The 17777-nt window shown below is 38.8% G+C and overlaps 1 protein-coding gene across 12 annotated transcripts in view; it reads right to left on the minus strand.

Annotated features, from left to right (window-relative positions):
• Positions 1-17777, minus strand: part of LOC106057138 (calcium/calmodulin-dependent protein kinase kinase 1-like) — a 216956-nt gene that overhangs the window by 59923 nt on the left and 139256 nt on the right. The window contains exon 1 of one of the 12 annotated variants that reach the window (XM_056006982.1): positions 9112-9354. The exons of the other annotated variants lie outside the window; for them this stretch is intronic. The gene's annotated coding sequence lies outside the window, so the exon portion shown is untranslated. Of the gene's footprint in view, positions 1-9111; positions 9355-17777 lie in introns of those variants that run through there. 12 annotated transcript variants of the gene reach the window in all.

Genomic DNA, 17777 nt, shown 5'->3' on the forward strand with positions numbered 1-17777 from the left:
CAGCTAAGCTTTTAGGTGGACCTAATCCTGGGCCTTTTAAGGTCATCTCATATTAGGTCGTTTCTTCATTCTTCCTGGTTGGAAAAAAAAGTGGGCTGTACGTTTCATGTAACGGGTTGTAATTGTGTACATTAGCTGTACATCTACGGAGCTCATAGGCGGAAATTCTTAGCCCCTCTAGGAGATCCGCTGATTCAAGTTTGTTTGTTTCTTAAATAATACTAACATAGATTCAGGCGGGCAGGCAACGAATCGGACAGAGGGTTAACCATATTTGGGCAAAGGTGGCATTGTAAGTTGGGCTCAACATACGGACCTGTATACTTTAAGAAAAAATGACGGAAGCTGTAATCTATTTTATGGAATATTTAGCAAACAGAAAGGCTTAAGATGTAAACTCTTTGACACCATTAACTATGATAATTGCGGAAGCCAGCGCAACCGCCTATATTTATTACAAACTAATGTCAGGTACACATTAGAGCTTGGTGGACTTAGGAGCGTCTCGAAAGTAAAAATTCCAGTCTTCACCGAGATTTGAACCCGAGACTCCTACGTTTGGAAAGAAAGACCTTTACCACTCAGCCACCATATATGATTGAACATGATGTAAAGGTCATCTGTTTCTCTGCACGACCGTCAAACGAAGTTGTCATGTAACTAGCACAACCATCAAACATATTTAGAGTTTGGATTGAAGCTCAAAATCCCCAAAACCTTGTTTTTTTTTCACTTCTTCAAAAACATCATTGAGAAAAAAAAAAGATATATTCAGATTTATGGAAGCTTTTTTTTTTCTCTTCTAGCAAGCCGACTTTATCAGGATGCTGTCAATTGATGCTCGTACATGTGTCAGAAACTGAGCCAAATCACATAATCAGACATCCTTCGAATTCAAGCTATGCAGTGATGTGTAATTTGAGCAAGTTCCTTCGCGTCAGTGGAAAGAAGATGGAAGAAAATGATGATAAATACTAAATATAACAACACAAGAAACACAATAATCGCGAGCCAATAATGTGTCAAATATAACTTGAAAATATTGAATACCTTTTTCGACATCCAGCTAAAGAGTCAATAGTTAAGATTGATTTTAAAACACTCGCTCTTAAGTTCATCTTCTGGGTGGGTATCAAAGCACTCGGATAATCAAAAGAAAAAAGGTAAAGTTCCCTTTTCAGACCTTGTGGTCTATAGGGCAGATGATGTAAAGGTCATCTGTTTCTCTGGCCTAGGGTTAACGGTAGTGTCATGTGACCAGCACAACTACCAACCAGCCTTTATATTCCCCCAACTGTACCTAATATACCCATTAGAGCTGGGTGGACTCAAAGATCCCAAATTAAAAATTCCAGTCTTCACCAGGATTCGAACCCAAGCTTCGTACTCGGATAAGTAGTATCAAAAAAAACTCTCTTCATAACAAGCGCACTTGATTAGCCTAATGTTTGCTGCTGGCGTCCATTTCTACGAAACTGCAATTTAAACTGAACGCAAAGTCTGGTAAGATCATCTTGCAGACTCTTTATTGAGATTGAAATACCTCTGAGATCTATATGAACCTGAGTCTACCATTAGACTTCTTTATTGAGAATGAAATACCTCTGAGATCTATATGAACCTGAGTCTATCATTAGACTTCTTTATTGAGATTGAAATACCTCTGAGATCTATATGAACCTGAGTCTACCATTAGACTTCTTTATTGAGAATGAAATACCTCTGAGATCTATATGAACCTGAGTCTACCATTAGACTTCTTTATTGAGAATGAAATACCTCTGAGATCTATATGAACCTGAGTCTACCATTAGACTTCTTTATTGAGAATGAAATACCTTTGAGATCTATATGAACCTGAGTCTACCATTAGACTTCTTTATTGAGAATGAAATACCTCTGAGATCTATATGAACCTGAGTCTATCATTAGACTTCTTTATTGAGAATGAAATACCTCTGAGATCTATATGAACCTGAGTCTATCATTAGACTTCTTTATTGAGAATGAAATACCTTTGAGATCTATATGAACCTGAGTCTACCATTGGACTTCTTTATTGAGATTGAAATACCTCTGAGATCTATATGAACCTGAGTCTATCATTAGACTTCTTTATTGAGATTGAAATACCTCTGAGATCTATATGAACCTGAGTCTACCATTGGACTTCTTTATTGAGATTGAAATACCTCTGAGATCTATATGAACCTGAGTCTATCATTAGACTTCTTTATTGAGATTGAAATACCTCTGAGATCTATATGAACCTGAGTCTACCATTAGACTTCTTTATTGAGAATGAAATACCTCTGAGATCTATATGAACCCGAGTCTACCATTAGACTTCTTTATTGAGAATGAAATACCTCTGAGATCTATATGAACCTGAGTCTACCATTAGACTTCTTTATTGAGAATGAAATACCTCTGAGATCTATATGAACCCGAGTCTACCATTAGACTTCTTTATTGAGAATGAAATACCTCTGAGATCTATATGAACCTGAGTCTACCATTAGACTTCTTTATTGAGAATGAAATACCTCTGAGATCTATATGAACCTGAGTCTACCATTAGACTTCTTTATTGAGAATGAAATACCTCTGAGATCTATATGAACCTGAGTCTACCATTAGACTTCTTTATTGAGAATGAAATACCTCTGAGATCTATATGAACCTGAGTCTACCATTAGACTTCTTTATTGAGAATGAAATACCTCTGAGATCTATATGAACCTGAGTCTACCATTAGACTTCTTTATTGAGAATGAAATACCTTTGAGATCTATATGAACCTGAGTCTACCATTAGACTTCTTTATTGAGATTGAAATACCTCTGAGATCTATATGAACCTGAGTCTATCATTAGACTTCTTTATTGAGATTGAAATACCTCTGAGATCTATATGAACCTGAGTCTACCATTAGACTTCTTTATTGAGAATGAAATACCTCTGAGATCTATATGAACCTGAGTCTATCATTAGACTTCTTTATTGAGATTGAAATACCTCTGAGATCTATATGAACCTGAGTCTACCATTGGACTTCTTTATTGAGATTGAAATACCTCTGAGATCTATATGAACCTGAGTCTATCATTAGACTTCTTTATTGAGATTGAAATACCTCTGAGATCTATATGAACCTGAGTCTACCATTAGACTTCTTTATTGAGAATGAAATACCTCTGAGATCTATATGAACCCGAGTCTACCATTAGACTTCTTTATTGAGAATGAAATACCTCTGAGATCTATATGAACCTGAGTCTACCATTAGACTTCTTTATTGAGAATGAAATACCTCTGAGATCTATATGAACCCGAGTCTACCATTAGACTTCTTTATTGAGAATGAAATACCTCTGAGATCTATATGAACCTGAGTCTACCATTAGACTTCTTTATTGAGAATGAAATACCTCTGAGATCTATATGAACCCGAGTCTACCATTAGACTTCTTTATTGAGAATGAAATACCTCTGAGATCTATATGAACCTGAGTCTACCATTAGACTTCTTTATTGAGAATGAAATACCTCTGAGATCTATATGAACCTGAGTATACCATTAGACTTCTTTATTGAGAATGAAATACCTCTGAGATCTATATGAACCTGAGTCTACCATTAGACTTCTTTATTGAGAATGAAATACCTCTGAGATCTATATGAACCTGAGTCTACCATTAGACTTCTTTATTGAGAATGAAATACCTCTGAGATCTATATGAACCTGAGTATACCATTAGACTTCTTTATTGAGAATGAAATACCTCTGAGATCTATATGAACCTGAGTATACCATTAGACTTCTTTATTGAGAATGAAATACCTTTGAGATCTATATGAACCTGAGTATACCATTAGACTTCTTTATTGAGAATGAAATACCTTTGAGATCTATATGAACCTGAGTATACCATTAGACTTCTTTATTGAGAATGAAATACCTTTGAGATCTATATGAACCTGAGTATACCATTAGACTTCTTTATTGAGAATGAAATACCTCTGAGATCTATATGAACCTGACTCTACCATTAGACTTCTTTATTGAGAATGAAATACCTCTGAGATCTATATGAACCTGAGTATACCATTAGACTTTTTTATTGAGAATGAAATACCTTTGAGATCTATATGAACCTGAGTATACCATTAGACTTCTTTATTGAGAATGAAATACCTTTGAGATCTATATGAACCTGAGTATACCATTAGACTTCTTTGTTGAGAATGAAATACCTCTGAGATCTATATGAACCTGACTCTACCATTAGACTTCCGGTGAAAAAAACCCGCTAAACACGAGACTACGTATGTTAAAGACAATTTAATAATTATATGTGTGTGTATATACGTATATGTATATGTGTGGGGGGTGGAAGGGGTTCCTTCTGTCTCAAAAGACTATGGATGCGCCCAGATGACCCAGAGAGGACTACGCTTACCAGATGGAAGAATTCCAAAGGACCTCCTTTAAACAACACGAGAAGAGCTAACGGACATAAAATCTCATTTTGGACCTACTTGTAGGGGTTTGAGACTCGCTGATAAAGACCACCAAATCTCAACTCAAGATGCTGGGAGTACCTGTTGAAGTTTGAGACTCGCTGATAAAGGCGATATAAATCTCAATTCTAGACAGCGGGCCTACTTATTGCAGATTGAGGCTCGCTGAATAAGACGATACATCTCATTTCTAGATGGCGAGCCTACTTATTGCAGCTTGAGACTCGCTGATAAAGACGATATCAACTTGTTTTTAGTATTATTATTCATTATATTGATTAGAATGTTCCAGAACTAAGTATAACTAATTACCTCTGCGTCCTATCGATGCGCGAGGCCTATAGCTGAGACACACACTGCTGAGCTCGTGCCTCGCCCGAGATCAATTCTCACATGTCTGGCCTTGAGATGGGCGACTAAGTGGGTCACGTCTGCTGCATAGCACGACGCGTGTAGGGCAACTCACAAGAATTATCAACTTATCGTGATAATACACACACACCTATACTGACATTCCCCCCCCCCCACACACACACATTTCCAATAGGAATCTACTAAAAAAAAATACGGTTGACAGCTTCAGAGTTATAAAAAGACCTCAACACTGCTATGGTCCAAACAAAATTATGGCAGAATGTCTTTGCCTGTCTTATTGACAAACCTGTGCCAGAATGTCTATGACTGACTTACAAACTTGTGACAGAATGTCTATGACTGACTAAAAGACAAACTTGTGACTAAATGTCTATGACAGACTTACAGACAAACTTGACATAAGATACAGATATTGATAAAAATATGATTAAATTGTAAGGCAATCAGGCTGTCACCTTTACGATAATTTCTGTGGAATATTTGCTCTGCCCTCTGGGATACAAATATGTGCAGGATGGTGGAGGGCGAATGCTGGATGATGAATGATGGATGCTACATATAGGATGCTGGTTGATGAATGATGGGTGCTGAATGGTGGATGCCTGAATGGTAGATGTTTGACGGTGGATGTTTGATTGTGGATGCAGGTTACAAAATGAAGAGTTTGAGCCTACAGATGACGAGGACGAGTATTGACTAAAACGTTAAGTAAAAAAAAATAAATTCATTGCCAAGAGACACAAATTTCTTTCGATTTTTGGCTTCATTGATTTCCGTAAACCGAAAAAAAAAAGTTATTGCTTAGCAACCATTACATTTGTATGTAAAGGATGTCTTTCAACGACACATATTACTGTTTCAACCTCTGTATCAACCTGCAACCGTATCAACTTACTGCTTTCGTCCGGGATGAGAATTATTTGTTTCTGTATCCGATTCCTGTACTACAGGGACTGCAGATACAGGGAGTATACTTGAGTAAAAAGTCCTAGTTTAGGAGAACTGATTTGGTTTTCGAAGTTGGTGGCAATAAAATCTCCGATCGCGGGGCCCCCCTCAGGCGCTGGGCCTGAGGCAATTGCCCCACTTGCCCTCCCCCACCCACCCCCCAAGGCCGCTACTGTATGTAGGTCGCAGCTGGGACTGCGTATCTACGTGAAATATTGCACTCTTCAAAGACAATGTAATTATGTGTTAATGTATATGTCTATGTATGCATCTAACGTTGGGCATCTATAACTGTAGCTAGAAGGAAGCCTCCATTTATGACGTCATCCTATCTCAAATACAAAGGCCCTGATACCTTTGAGCAGCATTTTGAGATGCATTGCTAGCATTGAGCAGAAATTCTGATAGGCATTGCTACCTTTACGGAGTCTTTTGAAAGACATTGCTACCATTGAGCATCATTTTGAGAGGTATGGCTACTTTAATCAGCAGCTTTTTGAGAGTCATTGCTACGTTCCTGAGAATGATTTACAGAGTCGCTGCCACCTTACTGAAAACTATATAATGAGACTAAGACTAAGACTAAGACTAAGACTGCTTTATTGATCCTTACGGAAATTTGTTGTGATTACAAGGACTCGTTTCTCATATAAAGACAACACAACATAGCTACATCAATCAGTAACATTTTGATAAGCTGGGCTACGTCATTGAAAAGCAGTATCTAGAGATACATTGCTACACTGAAAACAATATCCAGTGACCATGCTACGGCATTCAACTGGCTTTGGATATGTCTTGCTAAATCACTGAATAGTATTTTGAGAGTTTAAGTAGCATTTTTATGGTCAATGCTACCTCTTTTAATACTATTTTTGACAATCATCATTAAACATCATTTGAGAGGTATTGCTACCTCACAGTTTCCCTTTTTTAGCACCATTGCTACCTCTCTACATCTAACTCACCCAACATCATTTTGAGAGGCGTTACTACCTTACCAAAAAAAGCAGCATTTCGCTAGGCATTGCTACCTAGCTTTGAGCAGCACTTCCTGTGAGTAGGAGAAGCCAACGGTGTCGCTCGATACCGCATGGAGAGAGGGGAATTAACTCGGTAACCAAGGTGATTAATTCAGTATTGACATGGACGTGGTGCTGCTATTGACCGTTTCTTCGTGAACTAATCTCAATGGCCCATTAAACCTGAGCTCTTCTCTTTGATAAGGAAGAAAACAACAACAAAAAAGAGAATTCCAGACTTCATAAAGAAATTTTTAAAAAGGCAACCTAGTTGGTTCCAGAGTTTATTCCCCTTGTCGTGTTCAGATCTAAACTCTAGACTAGTAATATGAAATGATGGCGAGGTGACATTTGTGAAGGGAAAAAAAAGATAATGGCACCGTGACCTTATCGTTTCTAGTTAAATGTAAACCTGGCAGCGTTCTCTGTTATGCCAGGTGCTCTATAATGTATACACTGAATTATGAATCTCCAGGTTCAACATAAATTAAATTTTACGTTTAGAAAAAGAGCCATCATATAGAGCTAAATCTTTATTTTTATAATATTTCACTTTTGGAGAGAAGGGATATATATTTTTTTTATTTTACTTTATTTATTTAGAACTTTTTTGAGGTTACATTAATATCCAGTTATTTCACTGTTTATTTTGGATTTGAAGAACTATTGTTTAAATAGCTTTGACTATTCTTAACAATTTTATATACGTATTTTTTTTTTTTACAATGCCTCTAACGAATTTACGGGCCATCCAAGTTTATAAGTAACAAAATAAATGGAGGAAGTCCATGGGAACATAAATAATATTAGTCGACCGGCGGCGTAGTATACGCCGCTATTTTGCAGGGCCGGCCTTAGGGCGACTGCAGTGGGCCCCGCACTGTCATAGACCCCGCGCTTATCCTAGATGTAAATTATTATATTAAACCATTTTACAATCTATAACAGATTTTCCGCGGCCTCCTGATTTACCAGGAGCTCCTGGAAATCTTCTGAAATTACAAAATATAGGAAAAAGTCTTGTAAATTTCCGGAAATTATTAAAATCTTTTGAAAACTCATACAAATCTCCTGAAATATCTAGACAAAAATTGTCATTTTGGGGTGACATTCAATATAGAAAACGCTAATCCTACGCGCTATTAAAAAAAAGAACGGCATTATCATGTAAGTGTGGAATCTGGTGAAAGAAGCTTCTCACGCCTCAAACTAATGAAGAATTACTTGAGGTCAACAATTCTCAAAGATAGATTGAAACATTTGGTAATTATTGCTATTGAGCGTGATCTATGTAGGAAACATAATTCATATGATATACTGTATCACTTCGCTACACGCAAGGCTCGTGTAGTAATTTTGTGCGTAGTAAAGAATGAATAAAATGCAAAGACGAATAAATTTTCTAATACAAACTCTTAATTTTCACTTATTATCCGTATCCCTACCCAAACTGGGCCCCGCGAAATCCGTTTCGCATTGGGCCCCACAATGGTTAAGTCCGGCCCTGCTATATAGTGACGGGTGAATACAGAGTAGATAACTTGTTCTCTTTCCATGACTTCTTGGTCTAAATGATTAAGTCCAGCCTTGCTATTTTAGTGGCGGGGAAATACTACTTGCTCTCCCCCCCCCCCCTCTTTTTTTTCGCCTCTAAATTTACGTGGGGTAACTCTAGTCCGTCCGACTTGCAGAAATAAAAGAGTGATCTTTCCATTACTTGGTGTCCAAACTCAATAATTTATAAGTTTTTTACCCTTTTCGATATCAAAAAAAAAATAATTATTTCCAATAATAAATTGACTCATTGGTTAATTTTTTAAATTGATTCATATTTTGCTATATAAAATGAATAATGAATAACAATGTTCAAGGTTTGAACTTCATCCGAGAATGAGTGTGGGAGAAATAACGTGTACGATTACTGAAGTGGACAAAATCCGTCATATTTAGCCATATCTGTGAAAACTGAAGAATTAGTTTCACTAGTTGGTATCAAACAAAATAATTAATATCCAGTAATTAATTGATTAATTTTTTTTTTATTGATTCATACACCGTGTACGCCAACGAATGATTGTACAAAGTTTTAAATTGACGCAATAATGGGTCTGATAGAACTAACGTGTACAAACGTTTTAACGGACAGACAGACAGACAGAGTGAGTTGATAGAAACTTGATAATATTAAAATTAAAAAAAGAACAAAGCTAAAGGCCAAAAACAAAAAAAAATAAATACTCACTTTTGTTTCAGAAGAGTCAATTTTGACTTAAGTCATGTCCAAAACAATAACAGTGCACAAAAAATATGAATTCTTGTTTTCAAAACACGCTATTCAAGTCATGGCACAAACACAGGTAGCAGCAGAGATATGATCTAGGTCAACGCAGGTCATGGCAGGGGCAGTGAAATAAAATAGCGCTGATCAGAAGAACAAATCCCTGACTGCTTTGTGACACAATTCTGTACACTAGAACGCTGGCCAGCGCTAATGATTTCCTCTGAGACAAGCTTTTACCTTTATGTGATGGTTAGGGAGGGTGGGGTGGGGGGCGAGGAGGGTGGGGAGATAACTCACGAGGAGAAACGAAGAAGAGTGCTTCTCTCTTAGCTGTTCTAACAGGAAAACAAAAAGCGGGTGTTTTCATTTTGTTTTCTTTTTGTCTTCTCCTCACACGTTCTTTCTTTCTGGCTTAGTGTGGGACATAAGTCACGTGGTCCAGCCACCACCTTGAGCCCTCCAGCCTACCATCTCCCCCCAACGTCATCCAAATTCTGACCAGGTTTACTAGAGGTGGTGAAACAAGTGACAGGAGGAGACAGAGAGAAGAGAGAAAGAAAAAGGAAGAATGAAAGAGAGGGAGAGAAAAAGAAATAAAATGAAGAATGTGGGGGAGAGAACAGAAAGAAAGAAAGTGAGAGGAAAAGAGAAAAAAAGAGAGAAGAAATGATCGAGAGTGTAAGAGAGAGAGAGAGAGAGAGAGAGAAAGAGAGAGAGAGAGATAGTGCTCAGATGTTAAGTGGAAAAGAAACTGTCACTCCTAGAGGTGGAGATGGAGAGAATGACGTACTAAATGGGGAAGGTGAAGACATGACTGAGATGTCAAATGAGAGTAAGAGAGGATGTTGTATTGGAAATACAAAAAAGAGGAGGAACAGAGTTTGAGGAAGGAGGTAAGTAAGAGAGCAAGATAGAGGAATAGAGAAGGAGGGAAGATTAAGAGTTAAAAAAAAAATTGAATATTGAGGTTTTTTTTTTTTTTTTTTTAAATAAGACGAGAGAGAGAGAGAGAGAGAAAGAGAGAAATAGAGAGAGAGAGAGAGTGAGAAAGAGAGAGAGAAACAGAGAGAGAGAGAGACAGACAGAGAGAGAGACAGACAGACAGAGAGAGAGAGAAAGAGACAGAGAAAGAGACAGAGAGAGAGACAGAGAGAGAGACAGAGAGAGAGAGAGACAGAGAGAGAGAGACAGAGAGAGAGACACAGAGAGAGACAGAGAGAGAGAGAGAGAGACAGAGAGAGAAAGATAGAGAGAGAGACAGAGAGAGAGAGAGAGAGAGAGACAGAGAGAGAGACAGAGACAGAGACAGAGAGAGAGACAGAGAGAGAGACAGACAGGGAGACAGAGAGAGAGAGAGAGACAGAGAGAGAGACAGAGAGAGAGACAGAGAGAGCCAGAGAGAGAGACAGACAGGGAGAGAGAGACAGAGAGAGAGAGAGAGAGAGAAAGCTAAAACAACCATTCACCACAAAGTAAACCTAAACTCGTATTAAAAGTCCACCGCTGTCTTTAACTACGTTTACCTCCCCTTTCCCAAAGTCTTGAACGTTTCCACAAAATCAACAGTACCAGCCGCTACCCGACCACCTCAGCCTCTCACCACACGCCTTTCCACCTCGTGCTCTGACACATATCCCGGCGTCCCTATTGACGGAAGGGATGATTAAGTCCTGACTGAGAGCATTGTTTGTGCTGGCAGACTAATAGTGCCAAGGTCATGCCAAGGTCACGGGTTGCTTTTCAGCGCCATTTTGACGATCAAAGAAAGTGAAGTTGTTTTTTTTCTATGTATCTCTATAGTTCAATGTCTTTTGGTCATTACAATGACACACAGCTTACTTTCACCTTTCTTAACGACACTACATAAAAACAAACAAAATTTAAAGCTACTTTGAAGAACTAATCCATAACATTCATATCTTTCAATACTGTAAGATTTATTTCCTTTTTATGAAAGCCAAACAAAACAAAAATTTCCACTATTAAATTAACACATTGGTTATTTTTTCGATTGATTCATGTTTTGATCGGGACAACGAATACTCGCGCAAAGTTTCAACTTGATCCGAGACTGGGAAGTTGACAAAATAACGTGTTCAAAATTTATACTAGACAGACAGAGGGAGTTAATATAAGCAAATAATGCAATCGATTCCCATTGAAATGGCATACTTTTATCTTCAACGCTTAAAGAATAAAGTAATCATGCAATATAAATAAGTATCGATATCAGGGTATCCAGGGTATCGTGATGTATTTTTTCTCTTCATAAATAAAATCAACTATACAAATGCAATAGAAGAAAGTACTTTTAAAAAACAAAGCTTGCCTAAGGGAAGGAACCGCTAAGTAATGCCTTTCATCTAAAAATTACGGGGTTTATCTCCCTTTTGCTATCTAAAACAAAATTAATTATATATATATTGTCCTTATGTTAAAATCAAACAAAAACAATTAATCAATTAATTAATTGCTAACTTTTTTTTAATTGATTCCTGTCTTGTCAGGTTTAATGAACAATTGTGCTAAGTTTTAACTTGACCCAAGCATGGGAAATGAGAGATAAACATGTTCAAACTTTTTGCCAGACAGACAAACAGTGTGAGTTGATATAAGCTTTGTAAAAAACAAAACCTAAAAAAATACTCAAAAGGACACAAAGATAAGGGTACATTTCTCATTTCATATGCTAGGACCATAGAACACAGCTTCAATACAATAAACATTAGGAAATTCTCTCCAGACAGCTGTTGGTAATGGAGTTCGATGAATCCTGGGAGGACAACTATCCGCGGATCATTAAACATGGGTTACTTCCCCTAAACTAAGGGAAATGTCAACAAGGTAAGAACTGTCATGCGCAGTGTGTTCCGAGTAGATAATTGTGATTGAATGACCTACTAAACTTCACATCAGAGGTTCTCAAGTTTGATTTGTCAAAGTACTTCACACAGCACGTAGCTAGAAAACAATTTCTTCTTCTTCCTCTCTCTAATTTTCCTGTTGGAGCGTTCAGATGACTAGACCAATATATGAGATGAACTGCGCAGTGGTTTCCAAATCAGGGAGCTCTACATATAGTTTTCTTTCTATTTTTTTCTTGGGACCAGTGTTTTGTTCGGGCCTTTTGGTAAAGAGAGTAGTTTTGAAGGACATGGTCAGCATTCTCTGGTGACACTCCACATGGACAGATTTCATTAAGCTTCCGGAACATGTGTTATCTGATTCTGTTGTGTCCGGTCCTGAGTCGAAAGATTCAGATGAGAGATTTTCTAATTCTCATTTATTTTGTTCACTATAAGTTTTTTTCATTTCTTCTGGATAGAGTGCAATGCGTAATAGTGTGTGTGTTCTCCCACACTTGGCGAGTGTGTCAGCCTTCTCATTTCCTTCTAGTTCATTATGAGCTGGTATCCATTGATTAACAGTTTGTTTTTTTACTGTTGTTGTTGAGCTTTATCAATGATATTGGATAAATACTTCTGTTACGTTCGAGAATCTCTGTATTGACAGTTGCCTCTTGCAATCGAACAGAATCCTTCGAGACATCGTACAGTGAGTAACGTGGGCCTCCATCAGTCGTAACGACTATGGTTCATCTTGTGGACCACTTTTATCACGAGACTATGGAGCCCTATTTTAGAGAGACACTGCCGTCCACATATTTCGCAGGTTAAGGTGGCTTTCGCTTTGGGGGTAGAGGAGCTGGCGACATTTCGTACGGCACGCTTTTTGTTCCAGAACTGAGGCCCATGTTTTCTCGCTGTCCACAGCTTTCTTGGTCACCATCTCTCGCCACGCAGTGCGGCCTAGAGATATGCCTTCCCGATGGTCAGTATCAATGGTCACTGTTTTCGGTCCCGTTTGGTTACAGAGATGGTGGTGACCAGTTTTTTCTTGAGCCAGACGCGAGTCAGAATGACTTTCGGGATGCGATTGTCCTCCAGTTACTACAACAAAAGAAAGAGAAGAGAGTGAACTGAAAGAATGTTCGCGCAATTTTCCAGCGCTCAGATCAGATAATTCCCTCAGTAAACTACTAGCATAGCCGGGGTGCCAGAAATGTGTAAAATCGCTCTCGCTCTGTCTATCTTATTCTCACTACCTAGTTCTACCAATCTCTTATCTCTGTCACACTTTATCTGTCTTTCATTCACTTTTCTCTGCGATATGCATCAACTGTTAAATTTCTAGGAAAATCGTTTGAGCCGTTTTTGAGATTCGCCCACCCTCCATGATGGAGTGACTGCAATAGAGGTGTTGCAAAAATTAAGTTTAAGCTTTAGCGCAAGAGCTTAGAAACCTGATTTTTCGTTGCGAAAAATGTACATAAAATGTATCATATACCTTTAAAATTATAAAGCTTATCACTTCTTATTTACTGTGCACTGGATACACCAAACAGCTAGTTATTTATAGTTGTCTGTCATGGAGGAAACATGTATCTACTAAAAAAAACAACAGATTTTGATTGACAGCTTCAGATGAACTGAACACTGCAATGATTTCAACAAACTTGTGTCAGAATGTCTTTGTTAGTCAGTTACAAACTTGTGACAGAATGTCTATGACAGACTTACAGACAAACCCGTGACTGAATATGACTGACTTACAGACAAACCTGTGACTGAATATGACTTACAGACAAACCTGTGACTGAATATGACTTACAGACAAACCTGTGACTGAATATGACTTACAGACAAACCTGTGACTGAATATGACTTACAGACAAACCTGTGACTGAATTTGACTTACAGACAAACCTGTGACTGAATATGACTTACAGACAAACCTGTGACTGAATATGACTTACAGACAAACCTGTGGCAGAATGTCTATGACTGAATTACAGACAAACCTGTGGCAGAATGTCTATGACTGGCTTACAGACAAACCTGTGGCAGAATGTCTATGACTGTCTTACAGACAAACTTGTGACAGAATGTCTATGACAGACTTACAGACAAACTTGATCACAATGTATAAAAGAGCGAGTTAGCTTTACTTTACGCTTTCATTTTTAACCGTTCATCTTATTCATTTCACATTGTACCTGTTTTACTATTCAAAAGTTATAATAAGTATTTGTGTATCTCTATAAACATTTCATATTGTTACAAATGAACAGTGATAGGTAGAGGTCAACGTATGACCCCGGCGAGATGACACAGCAGCGAGTGTCCTCTGGAATCTACATGTACAAACAAAGACAGGATGTGACGTGCCCTCACGTGTTGTTCCAGGGGACGAACAGATCTAAGTAGGGTGACAGTTACTAATGAACAGTGACAGATAGAGGTCACTACGTGTGACCCCGACTTGATGACACTGCAGCGAGTGTTCTCTGAAATCTACATGTATAAATAAAGACAGGATGTGACGTTTCCTCACGTGTTATTCCAGAGGATACTAGCCGTGTTTGTGCAACTTTGGACAAGCGATTAGGGACTCTATATAAGCCAGAGAGTTAATGTGAAAGTCAGTCGTATTTAGTCGTGAGTGAGCCGTTACAGTCGATACAGACTATGTAAGACGTGTGCGGCTCTGTGGAAGAGAAATGTGTACGACTCGATGCAAGTTAACTAGGGTAGAGTTAACTGGAGTGGACTACTGTCGTTAAAGTCTATACAGCGAACTACAGTGGACTTGAGCCGTTACAGTCGATACAGTCGATGTAAGACGTGTGCGGCTCTGATTCGGTAGACTTGAGTACGACTTGGTTCAGCTTTGGGAGACCTGGAGCGACACTGGGAAGTGTGTCGTTGGTCTGTTCTGTGGAATACGGCTCGAGGAAAGTTGAGAAGAGATGAATTGCAACGAAGTGAAGTGATGAATTGCAACGAAGTATAGCTAACTGTAAACTGACAGATATTGTACAGTCTTCTACACTACATGTTACAGTAACGAATTGTTAGAGTTAATAGTCATTAAAGTTATATGAAACTGAAAGTTTAGTCGTCAAGTTCTTTGCTGTGTTTTTATTTGTGTGCCTACTAATACTTCTAGCCAGAAGATTCAGAAATACGTAACAATTGGTGTCAGAAGTGGGATATTTCTGGCTAGAATGTGTTCCATCAAACTTCTTAATGAACTTGACATGAAAGAACTTAGACAAGAGCTTCGAGAAAGAGGTCTACAGCTTAACGGAAATAAGGAAACGCTAACAGCACGTCTCAGACAAGCCCTGTTGGAGGAAGATGAGAATCCAAACACTTGCCAATTTGAAATCAAACCTAATACGATGGAGCTCCTGAGAAATTTGCAATACAAAATGAGCTCGGTGAATGAGAGCATTAAGGAGATAGAATCAGAAATCAACACCAGATTTTCTTCATTTAACCAGTTGACCAAAGCCATGAATGAGAATGAACAAATAGCTACCACGCCCAACAAGACAGAAGAACAAACAGATACGATAAAAGATCAACCTAGAATCATGATTAACGAGCTGCTGAACACCCAACATTATCAGATTGAGTCGACAGATGAAAGAGCTACACCATTGACGAACAGCGAACAATTGTCCAACCAAGAATGTGGCGATACAGACAATTACGATAAAGATGCTGGTGATGGCTGTGCTGTCTGTGACTGTGATAGCAAACCAAACGAATGTGGCCAACAAGAAATGAAAGGAGACGGTAGATGTTTCTATTTCAACGAAAAGCAGAAGAGCGCTGAAGAAACAATAGAAGAGACCTATAGTTTGACCGAAGCTTTAGCTACAGATAAACCTGAAATGAGTACCTCAACCAGCCAAACAGATCAAGACAACGTTGGGTCTGAGTCCAAGCCTGTTGCTGTGGGCCTTAAAGACTTCTGTCTATCTGTCATTGTCTACGAGAGGAACTCGAAGCTGGATTATTGCACCCATGCGTTTGACAAGAACTGTACGTACGTAGCTATGCAAGAAGACTGTGAATGCCAAGAAATACACCAACAAGCTCTAGACTTAACAGAAGCTTGTACAGCTATCAAGGTAGGCGTGAGAAGCCCTGGTGATAGTCAAGGAATTACAATAGAAACTGATGCTGAAGTTGATGGACCTTTGCACGTTGAATGTTATCAACCTGCCCCACAGTCGAGTCCTCCAGACTCGGATGAAGGTGATGACGTGTTTGACAACTTGCCTTCAAGTGGACTTGCAGCTCATTCGCAAAGCATCCATCGAAGAATAATGCTGAAGCAACTTGTTAGATCAACAGTCTTGATGACTACAGCTATGAAATACAATGCCTTCCTATGTGCTAAGTCGCTGCCATCAGCATTGATCGACAGGAAAGCAAGACAACGACAACGACATCAACGCAACCGAAGAAATATCAAATGGAGGAGGCGGAGAAAGCGACATATGCAGAGTGCAACGTGGATGGCTCCAACAAGATCAAGATACAAACCCACCCCTTCTCCCACTGATAGACCCCCACCTGCATTTATGAAACTCCATAGCCCATGTTGTTAGAAAACAAGCCCACCACTTCTCCCACTGATAGACCCCCACCTGCACTGATGAAACTCCACAACCCATGTTTTTAGAAAGATTCTGTCCGGAACCATCAGACCAAAGAAGAAAGCCTTACGAATCAGTTGAAAGTGTGAAGCCACTAATGAATAATCTAAGAACATTCCTCATGAGAATAGGTTGATGAAGTATAACAGAGGTTTTAGAAGAACGCTAATTAAGTCAGAAGCAAGAAGGACAGAAAAGAAGTAGTTTAAGATGTCAGAACTGTAGTGAGTAACCATCTGTGACAGAACTGTACAAGAAGATCAACCCAACAGGCATCGTACAAACCCAAAGTCAGTTGCTGTTGTAAGAAGAACATGTGAATATTGCTGTACTGTAATGAACCTGGTCATCTCTGAAGAAGCTCTGGAAAAAGCCCTAACCCATCTGTAAAAAGATGCTTGAAAATGTAAAACTCAGCCAGTGAAGCACGAACTCGTTAGAATGCTGATGAATTTTCTCGACAAGAGTGCCCAATGTCGTCATCTGAAGGTCGATGTTTCCATACCAAGATTGATGAAAAAATTTGTGAGGAACTGCTGAAAAATGAAGATTTGGCTCCCATTCTTCTATGGAAAGAAGATGGACAACTGCCAGATTGAAAGAACATCTCTGAGAAGGGGGCAACCACCAAAGCTTCCTTCTTGATCGTCGATCGATTTCATCAGTATCGTGGTGAAGTAGAATCTGTTCGGGACGAACAGATCTAAGAAGGGGGCAGTGTTACAAATGAACAGTGATAGGTAGAGGTCAACGTATGACCCCGGCGAGATGACACAGCAGCGAGTGTCCTCTGGAATCTACATGTACAAACAAAGACAGGATGTGACGTGCCCTCACGTGTTGTTCCAGGGGACGAACAGATCTAAGTAGGGTGACAGTTACTAATGAACAGTGACAGATAGAGGTCACTACGTGTGACCCCGACTTGATGACACTGCAGCGAGTGTTCTCTGAAATCTACATGTATAAATAAAGACAGGATGTGACGTTTCCTCACGTGTTATTCCAGAGGATACTAGCCGTGTTTGTGCAACTTTGGACAAGCGATTAGGGACTCTATATAAGGCAGAGAGTTAATGTGAAAGTCAGTCGTATTTAGTCGTGAGTGAGCCGT

This window comes from Biomphalaria glabrata, chromosome 12 (genome assembly GCF_947242115.1).
Source record: "Biomphalaria glabrata chromosome 12, xgBioGlab47.1, whole genome shotgun sequence".
NCBI lineage: Eukaryota > Metazoa > Mollusca > Gastropoda > Planorbidae > Biomphalaria > Biomphalaria glabrata.